This window comes from Girardinichthys multiradiatus, chromosome 1 (assembly GCF_021462225.1).
Source record: "Girardinichthys multiradiatus isolate DD_20200921_A chromosome 1, DD_fGirMul_XY1, whole genome shotgun sequence".
NCBI classification, from domain to species: Eukaryota; Metazoa; Chordata; class Actinopteri; order Cyprinodontiformes; family Goodeidae; genus Girardinichthys; species Girardinichthys multiradiatus.
Genome location: NC_061794.1, coordinates 49,811,635 through 49,826,719, shown reverse-complemented (window position 1 = coordinate 49,826,719; position 15,085 = coordinate 49,811,635). Strand labels below are relative to the sequence as shown.

Here is a 15,085-nt window from a genome sequence, read left to right as displayed (position 1 = left end):
AAAGTCTTTATTATTTTTGGTTTGGTTTGATTAACTCCTCAGTATTTTTTAACAATCATGTGATTTAATGTTTCAATCCAGTTCTATATAATCATCTGGCCGGGAACTGTATCTGATTATCTGGTAATGTGCCTTTCTGGCTAAATCTGGCACATTTACATGATGGACTGACTTAAGTTAATTAAGGTCCATGCTCTCTTTTTAAATAAATGACCTAAACTAACTGAGGAACTGTACTTGAATGCTGCTCAGATGTAATCATATTAGGAAGATCCTAACTCATAAATACAGAAAATAAAACAATAAACTAAGCCCACTATGTGGGCAGATAGAATAGAATAGAAATATCTTTTATTGTCCCACGGTGGGTAAATTCAGGTGTACCTTCAACAAAGTGAAATGGTAAATGGCTTGCGCTTGTATAGCTCTTGTTCAAGTGTGAGGATCCCAAAGTGCTTTACTCTACACATCCACACACTGACAGTGGTGAGCTACATTGTAGCCACAGCTGCCCTGGAGGCAGACTGACAGAAGTGAGGCTGCCATACAATCGGCACCAGTATCAGTAGGTAAGGCGGGCAACCCACCGGTCACAAGACAAACCCCTACCACTGTTGCCACCATCGCCCCAAAGGCAAAATGGAAGCGTGCAGATTCACACAAAGGTAAAAAATATAAACAAAGGAAGTAAGAATAAGAGACTGTACAGTCAGGGTAAATTTACAGCATAGGAAAAAAATACTGTAAACCAATTATAAAGAGCATCCTCTGATTCACAGACACTTGCAGCTGAGTAGGGGAATTTAAAAAATATACAAAACCTGTATGTACTGTATATTTGTGCATAAAAAAACAACATCAGACTATTTATAAGAAGTGTAAAAACTGTGCAAATACCACCAGGGGGGTAAACATTTATTGAGTCTGTTTGGAGACGTGATGGTTATAAAGTCTAACAGCTGCTGGGAAGAAGGACCTGTGATTACGCTCCTGTGCACCTAGGATACAGCAGTCTGTTGGTGTAGGAGCTCTGTAGTTCTGCATCTGCATATCGTCATTTCCCTTCACAGCACTCTCTGGTTCCTATGTGCTCTTCCTTGGTTCCAGTGGTCAGTCAGAATGAGGGGCAACCAGCTCGTTGCCTCTCCTTTCTCCATCTCTGCGGGCAAGGAGTGAATCATCCTAACCTGCGGCAGCTAGATTGGCCTCTTGGAATGGATACACCCCTGCTCCTGTTTTCATTCAGATGGCTCTGGTGAATGCTAGATCACTAGCTAGCAAGACCTTTATTCTAAAATTCACAGGTCATAAAGTCAAACCTCCCGCTCTTGCACAGCCCTGTCGATCTATTAATTCCTCCACTGCTGCTCAGTTCTTCAGCTTTTTGTTCTGCAATCTGCCCCAGAGATTCTGTGGGCCTTCACTCAGATGTTGAGGCTTTCTTGTCTCATTTTAACTCAACCTGTCAGACTGTTTTAGATCATTTAGCGTGGAATTGGAAGGACAAGTTGCAGGTGTCTCTACAGACATTGAGAAATGACTCTTAAAACTGCAAAAACATTTCTCTCATATTATTGACTAACTGAAATTATTCTCATTTTATTTTTAAAACCATATACTCTGTTCTTAATGTCCTACAATCAGCTGGTTTGGAGAACTCGACTGAAATGTGTGAGAAATTCCTGAACTTCTTTAATAACAAGGCTGTGAGCATGAGAGCCCTCCTCCTTATGACCCGTCCATCTCTGTTTCTCTGCTGTTTTTAACCAGTTTGACCACAGACACTGGTCGCTGTGTTATTTATGCTGTTGGACCTAACAGCTGCCTTCCTCAGAGTGGACCATCAGGTCCTCACCTGGAGACCTGGATGGGCATTCAGAGTGTTGCTCTAGAGTGGTTTAAATCTTTTTTACTGGTGAGAGGTTTCTGTGTTTGTTTTCTGTAGTGTGGAGTACCTCAGGATTCTATACTTGGCCCTCTTCTCTTTATTTACTTCGTCTTGAATCAGTTCTCCGGAAATATGGTATTGCTCATCATGTTTATGCTGATGACAGCAAAATTTATACGCCACTGAAACAAGGAAAGCAGACCTCAATAAATTGCCTTCTGGGATGCACTGCAGAAATCAAGCATGCATTTTACTATCAATTTTACTATCCAAAAGACTGATGTATTGTTGTTTACTCACAGTGATGTTTCAAAGGTCCATGTTTATTCGGGTCCTTTAACACCATATTTGACTCAGACAGCAACAAACTTAGGTATGAGACAGGGCAACGATTTTAAACTTGATACACAGATTAAACCAGTAATCAAGTCCAACTTTTTATCATTTTATCGTTTGATAAAATCTGGGCCAAAGTCAACCCATTTCTTTCACAGCATCATCTTGAGATTTTAATTCCTGCTTTTATTTAAACTCTTTTAGGTTCGATTACTGCAACGCTATGTCAGGCTGAACCAGTTCATAATTGACTTTAACTGGTTCCAAATGCTGCTGCCTGCCATTTAACTGATAACAACAGAACACCAATTGCATCAATTGGCTTCCTCTTTGGTTGCTTTTAAAGTTTTTTAATGTTAACATGGTCTCACCCCTCAGTATCTGTCCGACCTGATTCAGCTGCATGCTCCCTCACACTCTCTCAGGTCATTAGATCAGTTACCGCCGAAGTCAAAGAGGAGGCTGAGAGGTGACCGAGCGTTTTCAGTCGCTGCCTCCAAACTGTGGAATGAGCTACATTTGCAGAGCAGACAGGCTGACTCACTTCCTGTTTTTAAATCTCTCAAAACACTTTTTTTTCCTTGGCATTTAACTTGTTGAGATGTTGGCTTTTATTACTTTATTAACTGGTCTTTATTGTTACTGTTTTAATTGATTGTATTGTTTTATTCGTGCTAGAACTGTTAAATGTCATGTTTGGAGGTTGTTGAGGATCAAAGTGGCAACAGGACATCGGCAGATACATGATGGTGAATAAATATTTTATAGAACAAAGTGAAAACTTACAAACTGGAGGAAATACAGGAACCATGGAGCAAGCAACAGTAGAATCCTGAGAAGAAACAGAAACCAGAAACTTAAATACAGCAGTAATGAAATTAGCTTCATGAAAGCCAAGTCAGTACAATCAACGGAAAACAAAAGAAAACCCAGAGTTCAGGCGGGTGACCTGGGGGGTTATCCAGGGTAGGCGTAGGAACCTTGGAGGCTGACGGCAGACTCGAAGTCGATGAAGATGCACGGAGTACCCATGAATAACCTTGCAAGGAGGGTGGCTGAGAAGCTCGGAGAACCCATGGAGGAGCCCTGGAGACTGGAACCCATGGAGGAGTTCTGGAATAGGAACACGAGGCAGTTCATCCTCAAACCCCTCAGACAACACAGGATCAGGAACATGTGGTGACTGACCTGGTGATGGTTGTGGCTCAGACGACAGCAGTAGCCTGAGACAAGTAGTGGGCTCTGGTGCTCAGAGGTGGTGGAAGTGCCAGCCAAACCACCTGGAGAAAGATTGGAGGTGGCTCGACAATGGTGGTTATGTCTGGGAGAGTAAGGCTGCTGAAGTCGTTAGAACTAAGGCTGGGGCTTTGGTGCACCAAACAAAAAAACTGCACAGCCAAGTAATTGGCTCTGTCATGGGGTCATCAGTCCAATAACAGTGGTGCCATCTGCAACCTTCAGGAGTTTCACAGACGGGTCCAATGAGATCCAGTCATTAGTGTAGAGGGAGAAGAAGAGTGGGGAGAGAACACACCCCTGGGGGGCAACCGCTGCTGATGGTTCTTGTGTGGGAGAAGATGCTCACCAGCCTCACCTGCTGCTGCCGGTCCTTCAGGAAGCTGGGGATCCACTGACAGGTGGCGGCTGGTACCTTTAGCTGTATGAGCTTCTGGTGGAGGATGTCTGGGATGACCCTGGCGTACATTCCTGGGTGGTCGAGGTGTTGCAGGATGAAGTGTAGTCCTAAGTTGATTGCATCATCTGCTGACCTGTTTGCCCACCAACTGCAGGGGTCCTTCAGGGGGCTTGTGATGTCCTTCAGGTTCTTCAACACCCGTCGTTCAAAGGATTTCATGACCACAGACATCAGGGCGACAGGCCTGTAGTCATTTAGTCCTGTGATGGTGGGTTTCTTGAGTACTGGGATGATGATGGAGTGTTTGAAGCAGGAGGGAACCTCACACAGCTCCAGTGACTTGTTGAAGATCTCGGTGAAGATGGGGCCAGTTGGTTGGCGCAGGCTCTCAGGCATGATGGGGAGACATCATCAGGTCCTGAGGCCTTCCTTGTTTTTAAGCGCCGAAAGAGCCTGTTCACATCTTCCTCTGAGATCCTAAGTGCAGGCAGGGGGTCTGAAGGTAGCGGGGTGGTTGGTGTACAGCAAGAATTAGTGTCTGAATGTGGAGGAGTTGGGTTGCGGTATGAACTGCTGCTTTTCATACCTGCAGTAGAAGCCATTCAACTAATTTGCCAGGTGAGGATTCTGCTCAGGATTGGGGGAAGGTCTCCTGTAGGCAATCAGGTTTTTCAAACCTTTCCAAACAGCAGAAGCGTCTTCATCTGAGCTTTTCTTTAGCTTCTCACTGTAGCTTCTCTTCGCTGCTTTGATCTCCTTGGTCAATTTGTGTCTGGCCTGCTAATACAGGGCCCGGTCCACACTGCTATGAGCCTCTTTTTATCTCTGCATAGCTGCCTCAGATGAGAAGTGAACCAAGGTTTATTGTTACTGTATTGCAGAAGGTCTTGGTCTACACACATGTCCTCACAGAAACTGATGTATGATGTCACCACCTCAGTAAGTTGATTTAAATCAGTGGCTGAAGTTTCAAAAACAGTCCAATCTGTGCAGTCAAAGCAGGCCTGTAACATCTGCTCTGACTCATCAGTCCACGTCTTAACAGTCCGAACCACAGGTTTGGAAGCTTTTAATTTCTGCCTGTAGGTTGGGATGAGATGGAGCAGAGAGTGGTCAGAAAGTCCCAAAGCAGCCCTGCTGACACCATGATATGCATCCTTTAAAGTTGTGTAGCAGTAGTGCAGAATGTTTTTTTATCCCTGGTGGGACACTCAATGTGATGGATGTTTTTGGGAAGTTCATTGGAGAGGTTTGCTCTGTTAAATCCCGAAGAACAATGATGAGAGAGTCTGGACGTCTTTTCTCCACATCTGTTATCAGCTCAGCCAGTTGTTTTTCAGCATCTGAAGTGGAGCCTTGAGGTGGTATGTACGGTCCAACCAGTACTGCTATGAATCAGAAAAAGGCGGACCCAAGATTCAGCCAGACACAGTACTGAAAGTTTAAAAGGTTTATTCAGCCACAGGAAAACGTCACTCAGGTAACACTCCTCACAGCTTCCAGGAATCACTGCTTTTGTCTTGAGTGGAACTTGAAACCCAGAGGGGAAACCTCAGTGGGCAGCAGGCGGTGATCTCCACAGCTCAGGTAAGAAGTGACTCCAGGCTGAATAATCCGAGGGCTAGGCTGGCTCAATAATCCAAGGACAGAAACAAGGTCAACGATCGGAACAAGAGGCGTCAGGCAAGGGGCAGGCAGAGGCATAAACCAGATGCAGGAAACAAGGTTGACAACCAAAATCCAAATAGTCCGACAGGGAGCAGGCAGAGGCATAAATCCTGTAAAAGACTGTGCGGCTAGCAGGCACTGATTGCAGATTACTCCTCAACTGAGTCTTCCTCGGTCAGAAGGAATAGGTCAACTCCAAGGATACAGTTAGACAGATTTATTCAGGATGAAGTAGCAGCAGGTACATGGGCAATGATAAGGATACTGATACAGATGCAGCGACTTGTGACTAGGCATGTGTATTGTGTGTGTGGTTATCTAGAACAGAAAAACAATAATATAATATATTAATAACCATGTACGTGAACTACAACTGTGCATGAATACAGCATGGAAACTGGTCTACAGTACCACTGAAAATCCCATAGGGGGCACTCTAACACCACACATTAATTATCAATTAAATGCAAGGTACGTGTGCTTGATAATCGCTAGAAACCGTCAAATGAACAGCAATATTACATCACACTCACATTCATAACATATATCTGGTTGAAAGCATAACTTAAACATTAAATGGCTATTTGGAGTGCATGTTGAGAGCTGTCTCAGGCTCTGCTGTGGCACATAAACATGACGGCAACACACCACTCGGGTCAATGACTGAACCAAACATAACTTTCAGGCAAATAAACTATACTTACATCGTAAGAACACACAAGGATAACAAAGATTGGCAGGGAACTGCAATTCCTGCACTATGGATGCTGCTCTGTCTCTGAGCCACACTGAAGAAACTGAAAGTGACTCGCTAAGCTACGAGCAAGTGCATCTATAAAACAATCAGGTGCATCATGGGTAATGTAGTGTTAAATCAGGGCGCGGACTTTTAACAGCCGCCCCTGTATTCGTGAAGCAAATACACTCATTCAGAATTCCGCTAGTTGGAAGAGGTACCATTTAGGTCTTCAGGCACTTCAGGAAGCTCAACCAGTCTGGTTACTGGGCGAATGTAGGTACTGTCCTTAACCTTCACCTCCGCAGCTCGAACTACACCATCTGTACTGGGAAAAACCTTAGTGATGGTCCCAACAGGCCACAGTCCTCTGGGAAGATTGGGGTCTACAATCATCACGATGTGTCCCACAGCAGCATTATTAGTAGATTTCTTCCATTTCTGTCTCAACTGGAGCCCTGGGAGGTAGTTCTGAATAAAGCATTTCCAAAAATGGTCACTGATCACCTGGCTGTGTTTCCATCTTCTGTTGGACAGGACATCCCGAGGGCCATACACTGCCTGTGGCAGTCCAGCATCCCGCCGCCCCATTAAGAGAAGGTTTGGCGTGATGGGATCAGGGTCAACCACATCAGAGGAGGCATATCCAAGAGGTTTAGAGTTGAGAATGCCTTCAACCTTGATAAGGGCTGTTAGGAGGACTTCCTCTGCAACAACTTGATCCTTTAGGCTGACCTGGAGGGCTGACTTGACTGATCTGATTTCCCTCTCCCAGGCTCCTCCAAAGTGAGGAGCATACGGTGGGTTAAAGTTAAAGTTGATGGTCTGCTTTGCCAATTGTTGCTGCAGCTCTGGGGCCATGTTTTCAAAGGCGCTCTGCATCTCTTTGTGACCGCCCCTGAAATTGGTGCCCCGGTCAGACCACAGCTCGTATGGCTTCCCACGACGAGCGATAAACCTATGTAAAGACATCAGGAAAGAGTCTGTGTCAAGACTAGGGAGAAGGTCCAAGTGAACACATTGAGTGGTTAAGCATTTGTAGATGATCCCCCAGCGTTTCTCTCTCCTACATCCAGTTTTAATTATATATGGTCCAAAACAGTCCACTCCTGTAGACCAGAACGGTGGCTTGTACAGTCTCAGCCGTGCTGAAGGAAGGTCAGACATCTTCGGTGTGGAAGGTGAGGTGCGCCAGTCCACGCATTGGTACTGATGTTTCTTAATGGCCTGGCGACCTCTGAGAATCCAGTAGGTGCGGCGTATCTCTGCATAGACCCTCTCTGCACCTGGGTGAAGCAGCTGAGTATCATAATGCTTTATGATGAGGCAAGTCAGAGGGTGATCAGGTGCTAACACGACTGGATGGATGCTGTCAGGTTCTACATCCATGACTTGTCGCAGTCGGCCTCCCACTCTGATCAATCCATTGAGATTGTCAAACTCGGGAGAAAGAGCACTGAGACGACTGCTTGGGCGTACAGAGTTGCCTACTTGGAGGGCTTGGACCTCCTCTGGGAAGCTGTCATTCTGTGCAGAGCGAATCAGCTGGGTCTCTGCTTCCAGACGCTCAGTAGCAGTGAAGGAGGTGGCAGCTGCCCCATGCAGGGATTGGTGAGTGGCCAGAATCAAATCCTCTAAAGATGTGCTCTGTGCGGGATCTGGAAGACTCTGAGATACAGACGTGAAGCTACAGAAGGTAGTCTTTCTGAGTTCTTCACTACCACAGTTAGGGAACTCTGCTGGGGGTTTCGGCCAGGTGTCAGGAGTCTGTGTGAGAAAGTGTGGACCCTGTGACCAGCGACTGGAGATAGTGAGCTCTGACAGTGGTTTTCCTCGTGTGATGTCATCCGCTGGGTTTTCATCAGAGTTCACATACCCCCACTGTTCTGGAGAGGTCAACTCCTGAATTTCACAAATCCGAGTCCCCACAAAAACTTTGTACCTGCAGGAGCTGGACCAGATCCACCGTAGCACTGTAGTGGAATCAGTCCACAAGTAAACAGAGTGAATGGGTAGTGAGAGTTCAGTTTGGAGTACTTTGGCTAGTTGAGCTCCAATCAGCGCAGCACACAGCTCCAGTCTGGGAATCGACACCTGTTTGCGGGGCACCACTCTTGAGCGTGCCATGATGAAGGAGGTGGAGATGTGCACCTGCTGCTCTGTGGCTCTGAGATAGGCCTTCGGCTCCATAGGACCTCTCTGAAGCGTCGCAGAAAATACGAGTCTCATATGTAGCACCACTGATGCTGTGGGAAGGAACATAGCAACGAGGGATGGTGATATGCTGGAGGTTAGACAGTTCTTCCTCCCATTTGATCCAGAACTGGAGCAGGTTTCCTTCTATGGGCTCATCCCATCCTCTCTTTGTGCTCCACAGGGCCTGCACAATGAGCTTTGCTCGTGTGGTGTAGGGGCAAATATAACCCAACGGGTCATATTGACTGGCTAGTACTTTGTAGATATTGCGCAGTGTGACAGTTGTGTAAGACACTGGACGGTGCTTGTATCCCAGGACATCGGTTGGGCAATGCCAGCTGAGACCCAATGTTGACACTTGTGGGTCAAGGCTTTTAAAGTTTAACCAGAGTTCGCAGCTATCTGATCTGGCTGTGCTGGGCAGGTGAGCAACCACTTCAGAGAGGTTGTTAGCCCACTGGCGTATTTCAAATCCACCTTGGAGGAGTAGCTCTCTCATCCTGTCGATGAGTAACTTGGCCTCTTGTGGGTTAGAAAGGGATTGCAAGCAGTTGTCCACATAGAAGGCGGTGTGAACGGAGTCATAGATGTCTTTGTGGGTGTTTCTGTGCTCCTTCACATGGTGCTGAAGGGCAAATGTAGCACAACAGGGGCTACATGTTGTCCCTAAGGGCAGGACTCTCCACTCATATACGTCTGGGAGCCTCTCTGTTTCACCATCTCGCCATAGGAATCGTAGTAATGGACAGTCTTCGGGGAGCAGGCGGATCTGGTGAAACATAGCTTTTATGTCTCCACTCACCGCCACGGAATACTGGCGGAAACGGAGGAGCAACCCCAGTAGTGTAGGACCCAGTGGAGGGCCTGGAAGGAGGTTGTGGTTGAGGACAGCCCCCTGGAACTCAAAAGAGCAATTAAAAACCACCCTAGCTTTGTTGTTATGATGTACAATGTGATGTGGCACATACCAAGATTCAGTAGAGCTGTAAACCTCTTCTGGAGTCAGCTTCATCACATAACCAGAATCCACCAACCTTTTGATTTCCTGGTTATATGTGAGGGCCAGATCAGGATGCTTAACCAGCTTACGTTCGGTAGACCGCAGCAGACCTTGACTACTTCAGGAGGGACATGCATCAGAGGAAAATCCTGCTTCCTCAGTAGAGGGGTGGCATATCTCCCCACACCATCCACAGTTACTCTGATGGTCTTGGCTTCTAACATGGCTATGGCCTCCTTGTCCTCCTTTGAGCATGTGACCTCCTTCCCGGGTCGATGTAGAGGAGCATCTAGTTGCCACAGACGCTGTACATCTCGGTGAAGGGCATCGGCAGGAGAAAGGCATGATACATTCAGGCAGTGCACATCCCCCTGCTGTGTAGGCATACTACTGCTTGGACCTTGGATGGTCCACCCCAGCTTGGTGCAAACAGCAACTGGCCCATGGCTGGGGCCGCGCAGGACTGGACAGACTGGAGTTATAAGGTGAACATTGTCGGAACCAATTAAGACTAGTGGCTGTATCCGGATAAATCCCTCAAGCTGCACTTGCTGTAAATGATGATACTTATCCTTTAAAAGCTCCACTGGACATGACTGTTCAGCTAGGCTGAGCTGTTGGGCAGTAAAGGCACGTGTTATTCTGTAACGCATTTTTGGTTTGCCTTTCGGGGACACCTGGAACGAGACATAGCCTCCCTTTATCTGAATAACATCTTGCCGGATAGTGCGCAAAGATAGTGATTTGTCCTCCTGTGTCAAGCCTAATAACTTAACTGCAGCTGGGAGTATGATGGTTTTCTCTGAACCGTCATCAAGGAGAGCATAGGTGTCAAGAGATTTCCCCTGGTGGTGTAATTGGATAGGCACAACCTTGAGCATTACCCGACCAGAGTGACTGACAGGGTCCAGAAACACTCTGCTGGTGCTCACTGTAAGGATGTTAAGGTCCTGCTTCCTAGCTTCAGCCAGGTCATGAAGCACTAATAAATGTTGTTCTCCACAGGTACTGCACAGTTTCTTCAGAGTGCACTGCTCAGGAGTGTGTTTACGGCCACAGCGCCAGCATTTGGATTTCTCCCTCAGCCAGGTAGCTACAGCTGTGAGGTCTAGCTTCTTAAAGTTTACACAGCCACTGAGATAGTGCTCTGTTCCTTCACAGTATGGGCAATAAGGCTTAAATTTCTGTTTCTTCTTAGAAAAAGGATTAATAGCCCGTGCCTTAGTGTCCATCTTTGGCGGTGGTTGAGCTGGATCTGAGCCATAATATATGGATGTAGACTTGCTCTGTGTTCTGAACCCTGTTGAGGCTCTGGGGTTACTCCTCTCTGGGCGTGGTCTGTCTAATGACTGTGGCTGAATGACTTGCCTTGATAGTTGAAGAACTTGAGATTTGCGCTCAAGCCATTCAGAGAGGTCATACATGTTGTATGTGCTGCTACTGCCAGAGCGTATGATGCCACGTGTGATACAGTGCTCAATGAAACTGTCTCTGTAGCTAGGAGGGAGTTTAGTGAGTAGTCTGTCTACATGGGAACCACACTGGAGCTCATTAGCTGCTACATCATCCATAGTACTAAGGAGACCCACAAGGCTGGATACAGCCAGGGAGAAATCTTCAAAGGCTTGAGAATCACCTGCCTTAATGAGAGAGCAGTTAAGTATAGCACTGAGTTCACTCTGGACTAACTGTCTAGGCTGCCCATATCTCTGTTCCAAAGCTCGGATTGCACTAGTGTAAGGAGTGCGGTCATGAATATAGCGTCTGGCCACTTGTAAAGCACATGGATGTTCCAAATGATCCAGCAGGATGTGATATTTATATTCCTCTGTGAGATGTGCATGGTGTCCAAGTAGGCTGTCTAACCCTTTCTTCGATAACGCAAATTCACTCTCTCTGCCTGATTTAAATGTGACCAACTTGGGCCTCAGAATGCCATATGATGATGCCACAATCATCTCCATCAGGTTTGGCTGGGTAGCTTCTGCTGTGGAGCATGTAGGTACTGGTGCATACTGTGCAGCAGAGTGGCGGCTGGCAGAATCAGCAGGTGGAGCTGCATATTGCTGGTTATAGGTATGCTGGGCTGCTGCTCCTTGTGGTGACTGATACATGTGTGTGGCTGAGGCCGGAGAGAGATCATGCAGTTGTGTGGAGGGTACCTGGTTGGAGCTGCTTGGATGCTGCAGACGTCGGTACCGCTGGCTGTATAGAGACTCGGTCTGACATGGTTCCAGCCTCCTAGATTGTACAGATTGCGCCACTTGAATGACAGGTTGTAGAGCAGGTTGAATCACATGATTCAATCTGGGAGGTGGAGCTGGTAGCGGCGCCGGCTGGGTAACTGGATAGACTGGAGGGCCTCCTGGCTGTGCCACTGGCTGAAGTGTGGGACTAGATGCCGACTGACCTATAGGCAGGAAACCCGCATTCACCCTGGGCTGAAGTACAGGCTGAGGCTCTAGCAGTGGCTGGAACTCATGTTGAGGTGCTGTAAATATGGATGCGGCAGGTTCTACTGGCCTTAGTAGGTTCACAGGTGTTCTGGTGTCCTGCCTGGCCGCTGGTGCCAGAAGGTTCAGTTGATCACTAGTGCAACTGCATATGCCTACACTGTTAGGCTGTGGCGTTTGGAGGAGTGCAGGAAGTGATTCAGCCCTGCCATGTTGTAAAGTATGACTCTGTGGCAGGAAAGGGCTGCAGGACTTATATGTTCGCTCCAACTGCTCCACACGCTTGGTTAGTGCACCACTGGTCTCTTTTATAGTGACTTGCATCTCATTCATGGTTTCCAGTACTCTGCCCCATACCACCTCCATCTTCTCCCACCTTTGATTCTTCTCCTTGTCGGTTTCAGCGGAACTGCTACTCATGTATGACTCTGACTCCTCTGGATCAGGTATGTCATGCTCATACTCCACCAGATGTCCCGGAAGCTTCCTGCTCCTGCGTGGACAGGGACTATGCTTTAGACTCTCCTTCTGAGAAGCTCCAGCCTTTGGCGTTGCCATCTTGCTGATTCAGCCAATGAGATCCGGCTCGAAGGACCACTTGTAAAAGACTGTGCGGCTAGCAGGCACTGATTGCAGATTACTCCTCAACTGAGTCTTCCTCGGTCAGAAGGAATAGGTCAACTCCAAGGATACAGTTAGACAGATTTATTCAGGATGAAGTAGCAGCAGGTACATGGGCAATGATAAGGATACTGATACAGATGCAGCGACTTGTGACTAGGCATGTGTATTGTGTGTGTGGTTATCTAGAACAGAAAAACAATAATATAATATATTAATAACCATGTACGTGAACTACATGCATGAATACAGCATGGAAACTGGTCTACAGTACCACTGAAAATCCCATAGTGGGCACTCTAACACCACACATTAATTATCAATTAAATGCAAGGTACGTGTGCTTGATAATCGCTAGAAACCGTCAAATGAACAGCAATATTACATCACACTCACATTCATAACATATATCTGGTTGAAAGCATAACTTAAACATTAAATGGCTATTTGGAGTGCATGTTGAGAGCTGTCTCAGGCTCTGCTGTGGCACATAAACATGACGGCAACACACCACTCGGGTCAATGACTGAACCAAACATAACTTTCAGGCAAATAAACTATACTTACATCGTAAGAACACACAAGGATAACAAAGATTGGCAGGGAACTGCAATTCCTGCACTATGGATGCTGCTCTGTCTCTGAGCCACACTGAAGAAACTGAAAGTGACTCGCTAAGCTACGAGCAAGTGCATCTATAAAACAATCAGGTGCATCATGGGTAATGTAGTGTTAAATCAGGGCACGGACTTTTAACAAATCCAAAAAGCAAGGCAAGGTCAAGAACAATGATCAGACAGGAAGGAACGATGGATATCTACTCACGCAATGGCTTTAAAAAATCTGGCACCGTCTGCTTGTCAGAGTCAGTATATATCAGGGAAGACACAGGTGCTTGGCATTCCACAGATTGCAATACACTGCAGCAGCCACCAGGTGCATCTAATCTGCTGATTGCAGCCAGGGAGACAGGGTAGAGCAGACGTGCCAGAATCATAACAAGTACAGACAAGGAGAACTCCCTCGGTGAATAAAACAGTTTACAGTTAATGAGAAATGACTCCAGGTCAGGACTCCATGTCTTCTTCAACACTTTGATATCTCTGCACCAACCTTCATTTACATAAAAGAAGATTCTGCCTCCTCTCTTTTTCCCTGATAAGTCCGCATTGTGATCCGCTCTGAACAGTTGAAAGCCTGGTATCAGAAGGGCACAGTCCGGGGTGTTCTCACTCAGCAAGGTTTCAGTAAAGCAGAGGGCAGCAGAACCATGGAGCTCCAAGTTTTTACAGGTCAGGAGAAGCAGTTCGTCCATATTGTTGGCCAGGGAACATACATTTGCCAGGTGGATTGAAGGCAAGGGTGAGCGTATTCCCGTTGTCAGAGCTTTACGAGCACGCCGGCTCTTTTCTTTCTCCGTATAGCCCATAGAGAGATGCCGCTCCACTGGCCAGTATCTCCATAAAGCTGACGTCAATGAACGATGATGAAAGAATGCCAAGAGAAGACTGTCTGATGTTTAGAGGTTACTCTCTGCTGAAAGACACCACTGAATCATGGCAGAAAGCTCCACAAAAACACGCAGAAAACGAGAGAGGTGGCCGATGTGTTAGGACAGTTCACTCTCTTATATCAGCGAAGGGTCTGGTTGGAAGTTGACCAGCATTTTAAACTACAGTTTATGCTGAATAATACTTTGCAGACAGCAGAGGCAACTAAGTGTGAACTGTTAGAAGTGGTAGAGAAATTGGAAGCAGTTGAGTTGAGAGCCAGAAGGTTGGAGGTAGCTGAGCGTAACCAGGACACACCGGTCTCGCAGGTTGAAACCTCTGAAGGTGAGCCACATGTGCAACACCCTGAAATAACCTTCCACTCAGAGCTGGAAAACGTAGAAGCTGCTCTCCAGAGACAACCTTCCCAAGCTTGCGGTTTTCCCCACACATCCACAGAATCCAGAACAGGTATGAGTAGGCAGATTAGATTGAGTGGTGCGGTGTCCCACCCCACTGTAGGAGACAGCCATGAACAATACCTGGCAGTGGACTCACTGGAAGTAAATGGTTCAAGTTTAAGGGGCGAGCAACCTTCAAACTTGACTTGCAGGACCCTGCTCTACAATCCCTCACCTCCGCCAAGGCGACAGGAGAGCCGTCTCGAGGACTCAGGTGGTTCATACCGCCCTCAACTGCTGCCCAGGACCTGATTCCATGGAGCACAGGGCCCACCATTGTACCATGAGCAGCCTCCAGTGCCTCTCCCAAGGGTGAAGCGTGATGCCCTGACACACAAGAGATGCAGCAAGAATGAACCTTCAGATGATGACTCAGATGAGCCAGCACCAATCCCTGAGAGTGGATTGTGCAGACACCAACTTGAGTCTCTTGCCCAAGGCATAGAGTGTTTTGACCCTAATAATGAGGAATCAAACATTGATGATTATCTTAGGGAAGTCGAACGCTGCCTTTTAGACCTGTGCTGCCCATCAGCAAAGGAAAAGTTGAAGCTCATCTGGAAGACAACATCCAGGAGCGTCCATATTTTCATGGAGAGC

General features: G+C 46.9%; 1 protein-coding gene across 2 annotated transcripts in view; it reads left to right on the top strand.

The window, feature by feature from the left end:
* slc6a8 (solute carrier family 6 member 8) overlaps positions 1-15,085 on the top strand; it is a 68,033-nt gene that overhangs the window by 35,061 nt on the left and 17,887 nt on the right. The gene's annotated exons all lie outside the window — the stretch shown is intronic.